This window comes from Condylostylus longicornis, unplaced genomic scaffold (genome assembly GCF_029603195.1).
Source record: "Condylostylus longicornis isolate FDR11 unplaced genomic scaffold, ASM2960319v2 ptg000040l, whole genome shotgun sequence".
NCBI lineage: Eukaryota > Metazoa > Arthropoda > Insecta > Diptera > Dolichopodidae > Condylostylus > Condylostylus longicornis.
The window spans coordinates 7,895,719-7,910,029 of record NW_026578009.1 but is presented as its reverse complement, the minus strand read 5'-3'; the positions used below and the strand labels follow the sequence as shown (position 1 = coordinate 7,910,029).

Genomic DNA, 14,311 nt, shown 5'->3' with positions numbered 1-14,311 from the left:
ATAAACTATGAACTTGATTGTAATACATTAAAAATTTTTGTTTATCACGTGTTACAATTGAGCATATTTAATTATTTCAAAAACGGCAAGTTTTTTACTTTTGAATTTGTTCGTTTCATTTTTTTTTTTTTTGGTTTTTAATACGAAATTAATATTAAATTATGATATTTAAATAGAACTAAATCCAATGAAAAATAAAACTGTAATGATAAGTTCTTATCAAATTATAAAAATTACGTAACGTTCGATAAGTTTGCAAGATTAGTGAGTGAAATCTATAAAACTTTGCTGCAACACTTACAAACTTATCTTTAAAAAAAAACTTATTTTGTAAGTTGATAAATGATAAGTGGTGTTGGTGCAATAGGACCCTGATAAATGAGTTAAAAATGGAATAGGATTCCTATGTACCAGGATTTTCATATAAGACACTTGTCCGTTTTACAAATCATGCAAATTACTCCTAACTGACTAGGTATACGAATACTTTCGAATTTCATATTTTTGAAATAGAAATGCACAAGAAATACATAAAATGAATTCAGCCATAAGGATATCTATATATGTATATATATATATCGAAACTGAGAACCGCTTCCGAATGGCTACTTTAAAAATTTTATTTTTTTTTTTAGTATTTATCTTTCAAATTCATTTAATTTTTGCTTAGTATGTACTTAGTAAATATCTCTGATTTTTAATGTTAGCTAACGAGTTAAAAAGCCATATTAAGTCGCAGTTAAAAACAAAACACGTACTGATGATACTTTTTTAAATCGTGCTTGACATGTTTATATTAAATGTAATAAGTATATAATTAATACGATATTGAATAGTATACAATACATACATACATAACTTACATAAACACAACATAATATTTTTCACTAAGTTTTAATTATTTATATATAATTTTCAACTTAACCAATATTTATTTGAAATATTTATAACCCAGCATTTCTGCCGGGTATTACAAAAATTTATTTTAGACTCATTTAAATTGCTCTTCTCCACGGAAATCTTTAGTAAAAGGCGAAAGATTTATTCGACAATTGAAGAAAAGCCAGAGTTAACAAAACCACCTTTTTCCAGATACTTTATATTATTTCTGATAAATTTCATCTGTGAGATATAATTCTCGAACAAAATTTTACGTTTGCGTTTATTGATTGTTATTTTTGTTCTACACAATAATACGATCGTGCATACGTAAACATTCAGCAATAAAAAATTTTCTTATAAAAGGTAGGTAGGTAGATAGCTATTAATTTTAATTTTAAGAATACAATTGTATGAATGTGTGTATATTTTTATGAACTTTATGTATAATAAAATGTATATTGGTGTGTATATGGGCATTTCATATAATGTTGTTTAGTAAATACGAAAAATTATTTTAGAAAGATAATGAAAAATGTAAATGATATGAATTTAAGGTAGATATGTATGTACATGATATATAATATGATAGTATATTAAAGTATATCATAGTAATGTAATTGGATTTAGTATTTTTCGGTGAAGGACTAACAATTTAATAAACTAATATTTTTAGTATTCATACAAAGAATATTATTGCATATGAACACAATTTTATATAGAAGATTTTTTGTATATTAAAGCTAATATTTTAAATATTAACATGGCCAATGGAAATGATCAAAAAGGCAAAATAAATTTCATGGAATACCTTAATGCTTTTTGTCACCAGTGCGTTCAAAAATTACATATGTATGTATGTACATACATAACGTAAGTACAGCAATCCCTCCTATAACGTAATGTATGTACTTGATATTTGCCTAAACTAGTAAGTTGTCTGTTGGTAAAGAAAGAAATTTAAATGAAAAAAAAAATAGATTATTGCATATTAAATTATTTTAAAATTACGTAAAACGAGGTAAAAATTACATTAAGTGAAAATAGGTAGGAAAAATAAAATTTACATACATATATCGAAATTATATAGTAAGAGGTTACGTTATAGGAGGGATTGCTGTACTTAATTTTATTATTTTTATACTTTGCACTTCGTGAAGGGTATATTTTCTTTGGTATGGAATTTGTAATTACTTGAAGGACTCGTCTCCGGTATAGACATATATATATAAAATTATATATATATAATATAATTTTACTCTCAGCGTAAAATTCTGCGTCGATTTAGAGATGCTCGTCCACGATAACTCAAAAACGAATAATGCAATCGGCACCAAATTTTCACAAGTTTTTTCTTTTGTGCTAACGGCGACTGCTATTGCAATTGGACCAATTTGGAAAACGGGTTCGGGTAGCTGCCATTCAACTCAAAGAGGTTTTTTTAAATATTTCAAAAAGTAATAGAGATATTAATATCAAAATTTGCAAATATGTGTCAAATTACACCTCACATATATTCTGATCAGGTAGCTGCAATACAGGTAGCTCCGAAAGTTTATTTTAATTATTTTAAAAACTATTAAGGCTAGATTCATGAAACTCGACAGTCGTGTGTCCAATTACAGGTCAGACATAATATCGGTGAAGTTAAGTGGTTTGACAGGTTCAAGCAATCAAAGTTATTTCTAAATATTTCAAAAACAAAGTTTTAAATTCAGATTGTAAAAGTGCATGGTGTTATTCAGTCGGTTTGTAGTTTGTACCGACTGAAACGTTTTTACTTGTTTAATTTTATTTAAAAATTTATGCTAGAGACTACAATAATTTTTGTACGAGAAATAAATTTTCAATTTGGTTATTTTTATACAAAAATTGCTTTCCTTACCGAATTTTTTTTCAAAAGATATACATACGTACACATGTTTATAAGTTACAAAGTTACTATGATAAGTTACAAAGTAAAATTTACCTACCTATAAAACAGGGTAAAAATAGGGTAAAAAATTGTTTTAAAATATGTATGTAGGGAAGGTACACATATTATTTTATCGCATCTTGTAAATTTCATTTAAATTTTATATTTCACAGAATAAAATTGCAAAAAACCATATATGAATGTCGTTTAAAAATGAGATTTTTAACTCTGGCTTTTCTTCAATTGTCGAATAAATCTTTCGCCTTTTACTAAAGATTTCCGTGGAGAAGAGCAATTTAAATGAGTCTAATATAAATTTTTGCAATACCCGGCAGAAATGCTGGGTTATAAATAATTCAAACAACATTTAAGCATATTACCAAATATATAATTATAATTTGCTAATTAGTCGCATTTCTCTAAAAAATATTGCGTAAAATCTTAAAATATTACCCTAATAATTTAATTGGGCACGACATGTTAGATGATGTATCACTAAATAACATCGGATTTTTAAAATTTGTCCACAACGGCGACTTCTATTTAATTTAACATTAAAATTAAACATGTATGTAGTTCTTGGGTCTTACCAAACCACAATATGAGATGTCAAACCAATTTACTAGAACGATATTATATCCCAAAGGGTCTTTTCTTCTTTTTTAAAAAGCAGTTTTTATAACAAAATGAAATGCAAATAGCAATTTTACAATATAGTCATTTTGAAATTTTTAATTTTTAAAAAAGAGCCTCAGTATTTTAGAAGATTTTTCTTATTACATATTTGTTTTTATCAATAGGACCACTTTGACTAGGCAATGCAGTAAAGATTTGATATTTTGCAATTGACTAAACTATTAATTATTTAAATACATAATTTATTGTAATTCTTAATCAAATTTTACCCAAAAATGATTTTACCAGCCCGAGTTTTGATAAATTTACATATATAAAATGAAGAATTTTTAAGATTTGATCGGAAGAGCATTACAGAACTGCACTACATTTTCAAAAAAAACTCAAAACTATAGCTTCGAAACAATATATTTGACGAGATTGAGTCTTTTGCTCTTCTTTTAATAATTTTAAAATATAAAGACTATATTTTTTTTATAAATAAAAATTTTACTGATTACACTTGTAAATTCATAAATAAGTCGTGAACCTCTTCATATTACAAAAATATGAAAAGTAATTTACAAAATCATTACAATTTTACATACATACATATAATTATTAAAATAAATTGTGGCATCTTGAATAATTTGGCTATTTAGTTCAAAAATTTAAAAATCAAAAAAAAAAAAATCGTTAAATACATTCGGTCGGTTCTTTATATAAATGACGCCTATTAAAGTTCAAAAAAGAAAAAATAAAGTCAAAGTTTTTTTGGGCATAGACTTTTTTTTTTAATTTGTAATCATTAAGAGTAATTTGCATACATTATAACTTAAAAAGTTTAAAATTAAAACGATTTTTATTTGCGTACCCCATCTATACGGGCAGCTGAAGCTTATAATGCTTATAGTGTCTATGTGTTCGTACACTAACATTCGTATATTTCGCGTATATTCATAGTACATGTTTACTAGTTTGTGTTGAAAAAATTTATGCAAATTAAATGAAATCAATCAAATTAATTTGACAATTTGTTGCTTGTTTTTCTACATCTGAACGTTATACGAGGTATGTAGGTACTCCATATTTCACCTTTTTTCACCTATACTTTTGCCTATTTAGATTAAAAATTAAACCGGAATTTTGGGTTCCATTTTTTTCTTTTTAATAGGTGATTTTATTTTATACAAAATTATTTATTTTGTAGATTTTAATGAAAGTAAATAAATAAAAAAAAAACAGGTGAATAATTGTGATAGTGGTGTAGGTAATCAGTTTTCACTCATATTGGATAATTTTAATTATATTTCGTAATTCAGTAGTTAATTTGAAATGTTTGAAAAAAAAATTGATGACAAATTATTGCAATAATATTAATAAACCTTTTTTTATTATTAAATATTAAAATTGGTTTAAATAATATGATATATATGTAATAAATTTTAAATATATTGGCTATTACAAAATGGGGTGGGTAGATAACTAACTGGTGTATACGAAAAAAATAAAATTTATTTTCTTGTATTGTTTTATTGCAATTATTTTGCCTTAGGTCTATTGTATAAACAAATAATAAGTGACCAAAGCTAATGAAACTAAGGTTGTCTATACGAAAAACCAGATTTAATGTCAACTTAATTTATTCAAAAATATTAATATTAATTAGATTGTAAATTAATTTCTATTTGGTTAAATTTGTATGAGATTGAAATTTTTCAAAAATTTTCAATTAAAACAACGAATATTGTTGAATTTATATTGTATATACAAAAATATATTTTTAAACATATTTAAGTATATGAAAATAACATTATAAAAATAAAACAATACCGTTTGGCCGAATAAAACTATATTCACCCCCGTTTAAATTCTCTAAATAAAACGATTTCTAAAACTTATGATACGGGAACTCTATAACACTGTAGCAACACATACTCGTATTACGGGAGGTAATTATTTAACACAACGTCTGCCAATTTCAAACGCACACATAAAATATTCAGGCTCTTATAGATAAAATAAATGAAAAATATTTAAAAAATTTCGAGTAAACCAAAAAAGGAAACATAATGTGTTTCGACTATTATACAAATGGTTCTAGCAAATAATTTTAATATTCGGTAATTCATTCTATTGTACAGTTGACTTTTCATAATCGATTTTATTACATACAACTCTCCCCAGAATCCAATAGCTCATAGAGCTTTTCAAAACTACATTGGATCTTTCTTAAACTTATCGATATTTTGAACTTATTTCTAACATTAATATTGATTCGACTTTTTGAGCTACATACGTTAAAGTTCTCCTACTATATTATAATGCTACAAAATAAAAGTTATAGTTCGGAAAAGACAATATTCCTAATTATTTAATAAACGGAAAAATTTTATAAACTGAATGAAAGATATTATAAATTTTCTGAGTTATTATTCCTGTTATTTAAAAGTGTTATATACACGTAAAAATCTTATACTGCTATAGAGTGTTATAATAACCGATTCGTTTTCTAAACTCGCTTACTAGTTCAGCAAATAAAGTTTGTAAATCAAATTTTTAACTGAAGAAAATTTTTAATTTTTGACTTAAAAAATTTGCCTATAAATTCGAAATTGCAATTAAGATGTACATAAAATAAATTTTTGACATTTCAGGTTGATTAAACTATGGTGTACGGGAACTCGAATTTTTATTAAAATAAAGAACCATTAAAGTGGTTGTAGCCAGCTGTTTCTTATAACCATTGATATTTTTATATACATAGGTATTTAATATTTTCGCTTCCGGTTTCGTATTGCAATTACAATGTTTCACACTACATACTCAAATAGCTCTTCATGTTGACTTACATATGTACATATATGGAGGTATATAGATATACATAAATATGCTTAAATTTTAACATTTTTATTATAATTTTATCATTAATCTTAAATCGGTTTTCTTTTTACTTGCTAAATTTTTTGTTTTCTAAATTTATTTTTAAAATAAAATAATTTTCATAGCAAATTTTTCAAATAAATTTTTTTTAATTAAAATAAAAGAGTAAAAGTAGATTATAAAAATTAGTTTTAAGAAATCTATGCAAATTTACAAAAAAAAATATTATTTTATGAAAGTGACATTTTTGGTTACTATTTTTGGCATTATAAATTATGCTAAAATTATGGTATTTTTCGCTATCAAATAAAAATATTAGCAAAAGTTAGTTTGCAAAAATTATGCAAATATATTTTTTATTTGATATTTTTTTGCTATTTTTGGCATTTTTACATAATTTTCTTTTATAATTAATTTTTTTCCCATTCCCACTTTTATGACAAATTTGTATATGTGTATATGTATGCAAGAAAAATATAGTTGCATACAAAGCGATTTTTCAACTTATGAAAACGGTTGAATTCATGTTAATGGTCTTAATCAACTCAAGGTTCATCAAGTACTTATTACAAAAACGTTTGGTTTCCTTAACTTTGCGCCAGAATTTTGGCAGAATTACGAACTGCTTGGTGCAGTATTATGACAAAAACAGGCTGTGATTGGAATTTCAACTCAGAACTACAAATACGAGTTCAACTTGCTTTACAGTAAAATGGACTAGTAGGTGTAACACAGATTTTTGCTTTTACTTGCAGTATTTTAATGTAATTGAGTGATTTTACGATTCAATTATTATGACTTCTTTAAAAATATTTTGTATAAGAATTTTTGAGAAAATTTCACGAAAATGTGCTTCATCTGAAGATGCCTAAATACCGTAAAACATTAGTCAAACCAAAATTTTTCAAACATGCTTAATATTCTATTTTGTGGCCATAATGAAGCAAATTATCTCATCGGTAAATTATGTCTATACAGGTCTGTAACCAAAAGCATAAAAAAGTTTAAGTTAATGTAAAACAGCACAAATTTGTTCTTTTTGGCAATAGCCATTTTGAAAACACTCTTTGGTCGGAAAGTCAAATGGCCAATTGCCTTAAAAATGATTTTCTTTTATTCTCACGAAGTCGTAAGAAGCTGGAACCCATATTTGTGTGCCTGATTTTGTTAGATCAGTTTTCTATCCAATTTGGCATTGGTTTTATTCGTTGATGATACATTTTTAGAAATTTTGTATCAAATGTAAGAAAAAAATAGATTCCGCGCTTAAGACATTGTGGTTTGGAAATACAAATACGTAACGTGTAGTACAGGTATGCGGGAAAGTTTAAATTAATTATTTTTTTATTTTTAAAATATTAAATTTTGTATTTAATATTAATAAAAATATTTTGCAAAATTTATTACTGAATTTAAAAAAAAAGAGAGAGATAAGGAATATTTAATTATTAAAGCATAACGAAAATAGTAATCTTATATGAAAAATGAGGGTTTCATCCAAAATTTTATGGAAATAATGAGGGCCTGATAATTTTTTTTTCTTTGTTTGTCAAATAAATTTAATATGATTTTATGTGTTTGTTATTATTATTAATATTTATTTACTTGGCAAATACCAATATATTGTAAATATTTAAGCGTCATACATAATTCACAAACATCCAAAGATGAGTTTGGTATTCCTAAATGTAGGAAAACAATAAATTTACATTATAAATTTTAAATTGGTATTAGTCTATAATCTATATACTATTTACAAATAGTATTAAAGAAAATTTTATTTCTAAAAATTTAGAGAAATCTCATTTTGCATAACAAACATATGTACACAAACTAAAATAAAATTACAAGTTTTAACATTTTTAAGTCATGCTCCAAATTGTTTTTTAGATTTAACGTTTTCCAATGATCGTTCTTGCATGTGCATCTTACACATCCTATCCTACTCCAATATATGTACATATTATCACATTGGTAATATAAGTTATTTGACCAGTTGTTATAGTTATTTATTAGAAAAATTTAATTGTTTTATTAAAAGTCAGAAGCAGCTAGGTCTTTGTAATTATCAGCATAAAGCATGATTGGTAAAAGGTTGTGCTTTTAAATTATTAAAACATGATATTCAACTATCACCATGTACAGCCACCTGAATTTAAAACTAGGCTGTTTTCGCAAGCAAACTGCAAGTAATAATTTCTATTTCTATGGGACTTCTTTAATCTTTTAATTGAGTTATGACAATTACAGAACTAAAAATGCGAATGTTGAGGAAAATTTAAAAAAAAATCTTCTGTATGCTGAAGTTTGATAACAGAATTTCTTTCGGATACGTACACATGCATAGAAAATTCTTGTCTTCTATAAAAGCAATATTATTGCGTTTATGACGAAGTTCTTACATTGTTTTGGTTCTTCTGGTCAGAAAAAAATTTCTCACTATTATTAAGCTGTTAAAAATATGCATATTTCTTTTTTTTATTGTAATTTCTTGTCCATTAAAACATGACAAGAAATTGTTTTTAGCAAACATTCCAATATTTTTATAATATTTAAGTCACATATAAGCGTACATAATCGTAATATTTGTATAAACATTCGGAAAAAAACAAAAGTTTTTATTATGTGATAATTAAAATATTCAAATCTTATCTTTTTCCACATACTTTGTGTTTTATATTTGAAAAATGTAAAAAAAAAATGCTATAATTTCTAAATAAGATGCTAAGTATAAAGTGTCTCCGATAGTACATATGTATGTACATTTCTAGCGAGTGCTTCAATACATATTATATGCCCGGATTTCAAATTATTGATGTGATCATAGAGTGACGGAAACATTGAAGTGACAGATTTTTGTAATTGTCAGTTTTACAATTACACCCTAGAGAGGTTTTACCAGCTACGCCTCAATAATGTTTACAAAATATTGAATGTACTTTACCAAATTAGTCCTAACTTATCTAGTCATCTGTTAATTTATTGTTGTAAAGAACGTTGTCTTGGAACGTTAATAAACAATATTTCGGGTATTATATATGCGACCAGGGCAGTCACTTAAAACAAAATATTCAATAAAAGTGCTGGTTTTGTTGTGGTGTGTGGCGTATACAGTGAGAGTAGAAACTGTTTTCCTAAATGGTATGATGTTTTCCTAAATGATATATATATTAATGCTAATGATTAATGTGAATTTTTTTAACGACTAATGTGAATGGTATATGAACTAAGTTATTTACCTGTATAAAGGAGACGTCCCGTCGTGCAATACAGCCGGTCTAAGAACAACTTTATTAATTGCGTGAAATGTTCTGTAAATTAAATATTTCATGAAATTTACTTTAAAGTGGACCACAGTATAAGTGACTTTTTGTGGAATTATAAAAATTATTGGTCTATAAAAACAGGGCTTTGTGAAGGCAAATATTCAACCAGGATTCATGAGATAGTGTCCAAATATTGTACAAAGAGACCGAATATTGGTTTAATTGAATTCGTTCCTCTCTTCAACTCCTTTTCTTCAACTCCTTTTACGTTATATTTGAACAACGAATTCGTATATTCTTATTGGACAACACTTTGTATACCCATATTTTTTGCCTCCTTATATTTTTTGAATATTAAAATTAATTTTTTTTTAAGTTTTATTTCATAAATTTATTATTAAAATATTCATAATGTTGCACATACACTCACACTAGTAGGTTACCGTATACCGTATATATAATATGTAAAATTTCGATATTGTGAACAAAAATAAAATCTATTTCTGTTTGCTTTTAGTCTAAAAAAAAAATAATAATTAACGGGTTCGTCGCATTACTGTTATTGATAGAAACGCTCTTAAAAAGTAGGAAAAAAAAGCAACATTTCTACCTCTTTTTTTTTCCTATCTTCAGCATAATTTAAATAACCAATCTGCTAAATATAATTTAATTACATATGCATAGATCGTATAAATATAGATAAATGCTAATAAGATTTATGAGTTCTCTAGAGGGCATAAAGTTTCTCTCTTAAATTAGTAGCAGCCGCATATTTTAATAAAAATCCAAAACGCACAACCTTAAAAAAAAAACTTTTCTTTTTTTCGTTTAATAAAAAAAAATTTTTTTTTTTAATTTCTAAAAAAAAAAAGCTAAAAATTTACAAAAAAGGAAAAATTTTATAATTTTATATTTTTTGTTGACCCCAAACACTTACGATGTTCCAAAAAAAAATAAAATTTTAGAATAAAATTTTCTTTTCACAACTTTAATTGATTGATAATTTCCCCATAAATTAAATCATTGTATTTATTGGGGCAGGATCGGGTTATCTATATAGATAATAATTGTCAGGAATCCTAGGCTAACGAATTCCTAGAATGAACAAAAATTTATATGACACCGTATAGCCATATAGGGTTTTTGTTACCTCTATATTTATGAAAAATCTACAGCGTATTTAAGTATTTTGAAATAATCTTGAGTTCCAATACAGATCTTTATAAATGCCTTGCGTCAAAATTTTGTGCAAAAGAGTCAAAAAATTTTTTAACCGTATAATTGGAAACATTTGAACCGTACAATTGGAAACCGTACAGCTGAAACAAAAATTTTTTTAATCGTCTTTGACACAATTGGAAGCGTTTGGAATTGTAGAAAATGATGAAACTTCAGACTTTGTTCAAAAATTGTTTTTTTTTTAGAATATAAAACGCCATATACAATTTGTGATAATTCAAAATTGATTATTGCCAAGATAGTAAGCAACTCTATAGCATTTCTAACTTTTAAAATAAGAATTGTTGGAATTCATAATGGTTTTTCTTCCTTCATCAGTTCATTTTACATTCTTTTAATGAACCTGTTCATTTTACGTTCTTTTAATGTAGCTGCAAAACCAGTTGATAGTCTATGTTGTCATTCGATTTAAAATATATCAAGCCAATCTTCAAATAAATTTCGAAAAATTCATGTGCATTATTTTTTACTTTTATTCATGGTCATTCTATTTGCATTTAATATTTGGAATTAGAAATAATAGTAAAATCTAAATTTGGAATTTGATGACCGTTCCACACGGTTACTCTAGTAGTTTTCAGATTGAACCATTACCAATTGCCGGTTGCTTATTATAAGTACTTATTTTTTCATTAAGGTCCCTTGAAAAAACTCTTTATATCGGAATCGGAATTCAAATATTTTAAAAATTATAACTTTGGAATAAGTGTCCTATATTGGTTTTTTTAGCTGTTTAGTTATTTTATTTATTTCATTCCTATAATTAAAGAATGTATATATACTTTATTGCAAGTAATTCCAAATTAAGATCAAATTTTAATTTGCTTTTGATATTAAGGACACAATGTTTTTGTATCAAAAATGTTATGATTTTTTTTTCTCTTAAATTGTATTATCACTTGAAAATTCATTAGCCGCAAACCACACCACTATAAATCGAGTACTTCCCATATTTACAACACTTTGTATTTGTTATTCTATTTTTGTACTCTGTGTGCTTACCGCTGTAGCTTACGTACTATGTGTGTACTCAATTTCAAATTTTTCCTTTCTTCTTCTCTTAAGAGTTAAAAAACCAATAAAATAGCAAAAACAAAAATTAAAAAATTAATAAACAAAAAAATGATGGTAAGGCAAAAAAAGAAATACAAAAACACAGGTGGAATTCAGGTGAATTATGGGGGCATATTAACTGTCATAGAGTTTTTTTCTTCTCTTTTCTTCTTATTTTTTTTTTGTGAAAAGTTAAAACTTAATTGGTGTTTATGTTAATCGGAGACATTTATTGGTTTTCTATATTTTTTCCTACTGAATTTCAGGTATTTTAAATTCTTCCAAATGGAAATTAAAAAAAAAAAAACAAAAAAAAAAATTAATTCTTTTACCCAAAATTAAAAGTGTGCAGAGATTCATTTGATGACGATTCACGATAATATGGCAAAAAGAATAGAGAAATGGGTGAAATTTCTTCAAGAAGAAAAATTGAGAGCACGGAAAAGCTTATTAAACTAAAATTAAAATGGTCCACTAAACGATGTTTAAAATTTCTTTTTTATTTTCTGAACAGGAAGTTGAAATTATTTTTTTTTTTATTTGTTACCGTTCTATATTTGGTAAACGGAGAAAATCAAAATTTTTTTTTATATTAAGGAAATAATTTGTAATTTTTGATGCTTGTGTTATGTGCTGTGCTGTGCCGTGCTTAACCATTCAAAAATTTTTTCTAAATCTGTACTTGGTTTTTATTCAGATTTTATTTATGGTTTAATTATTGTTAAATCAATTATAAAATAGTGAGGATATTGTACAGAAAATATAAAGAACTTCATTTTACAAAGATTTTTTCGTATTTTAGAAATTAGAACCTTAATTTTATTCATAACCCGTGTAGCATAATTCTCTATATAAATGGATACTGTGCCATTATTATCTATAGATGTAATTCTCTTGAAAAATTAAATTTGATAGGGTTTTGGCATTTTTACGTAAAGTTATTTTTTATATGAAATATAAGGGGGTAACAGTATTATCAGGTATTATTATTATTATTTCGGACTCCACCTGCCAGGTCTCGCTTAGTCTCTTCGTTAACTGAATTTTCTTTTCCAAACTACTAAAAAAAATAAGTATGTTATACCTAGCTCAGTTGGTAAAGATCGCGCAGTTTAAAAGATCTTTAAATTCTTTGAATAGAGACAAAAGCGTATTTAAAAAACGAGTGAATTTTTTTTTCTTTTTGGAGGGAAGTCTTAATTTCAGTTTTTTAGATTATTGGTATATCATTTGGTATAAAAATGTACGATAGAAATTAAGTAACGATTTCACTATAAAAGCTAATAGTTAATCGAATGCGAAAATAACTTTCATCTTTCAGTAAGAAAAATCATCACTAAGTATCCTTTCCCCCATGAAGTGTATTTTGGTATGCGTGGTCTATTATTAATGACGAGGATAATGAGCCAAAAGACTAGAACCTGCTTTTACAATATAGGATGTTTGGAATTGTCGTCGATATTTGCTCTTCGTATTCTACCTCCCATATCATCTTTCAAAAATGGGCGGAGTTCTAGTATCTTGCTGTTAACAGGCAGTAACTTGTTTTTTATTAGGCAGCTAACTTCTGTGTTATATAGACAGTTTGTGTCAGTTGTTGTTAGTTTTCTAGTATTCTTCCTGTTTTGGTTTTCTGCATTATTAAAATTAATCTTTGAGAGAAGGCAATAGTTCTTTGTAGCCTTCTTAATGATGGAAATTTTTCAATGGAAAGAGTTTAAATTGGTGTTCTTGTTATCATCACTAAGAAAAATATAAATGAAAACATTGGTTACAATCATGATAATTTTAAAATTAAAATAAGTTACTTGAATTCTAGATTAATTTAAAGCTTATTCTACTTACTTACAGCAAGCATTCGTAGAATCAGTTTAAAATTGCAATTTAATTATTCTACAAATTTTTTACGCTTAAATATTTTAAAAATTTTTTTATTTTATTATTCAATGTAGTTAGGTACCTTGGTATGTCAATCAACCGTTATAGTTAAAGTACCAATTGTATCACAAATGCACATTTACCACAAAAGTAAATTTTTCAGATGCATGGAAATTTTTAAAGATAAAAATTAGTTATGAGATTGTGGAATCCAAATTTAACGATTGTTTTGGTTTGTGAACTCGATTAAATTTGATTTTTGAAAAATATTCACAATAATTTTTTTTTTTTTGTGTATGCAAGAATTTATTGTGAATGTGGAACCTTTTTCTTTAAATTGTAAATATTTTAATTCAGACACGAACCCTGTTAAATTTAAATATTTAAAAAATAAAAAAATTGAAATTTATATAGCAGAGACAAGATCCACAAAATGTTGAATAAATTTTTAATTTCGAATTTTAATAAAAAATTTCGATATTGAAAAATAGTTGAATAAAGAGCAAAAGGGGAAAAAAATAAATTACGAAAAATTATAATAAAAACAAAATTAATAAAAAAATGAAAATAAGAAACAAAAAAA

At 25.6% G+C, this 14,311-nt stretch overlaps 2 non-coding genes across 2 annotated transcripts; one reads left to right on the top strand and one right to left on the bottom strand.

Moving 5' to 3' along the window:
* Positions 1-949: 949 nt before the first annotated feature.
* On the bottom strand, positions 950-1,072 carry LOC129609934 (U5 spliceosomal RNA). The gene has a single exon (XR_008697062.1). It is a non-coding gene; the product is annotated as a U5 spliceosomal RNA (small nuclear RNA).
* A 1,945-nt stretch (positions 1,073-3,017) lies between these two features.
* On the top strand, positions 3,018-3,140 carry LOC129609936 (U5 spliceosomal RNA). Its single transcript, XR_008697064.1, has one exon. It is a non-coding gene; the product is annotated as a U5 spliceosomal RNA (small nuclear RNA).
* The last annotated feature ends 11,171 nt before the right edge of the window (positions 3,141-14,311 follow it).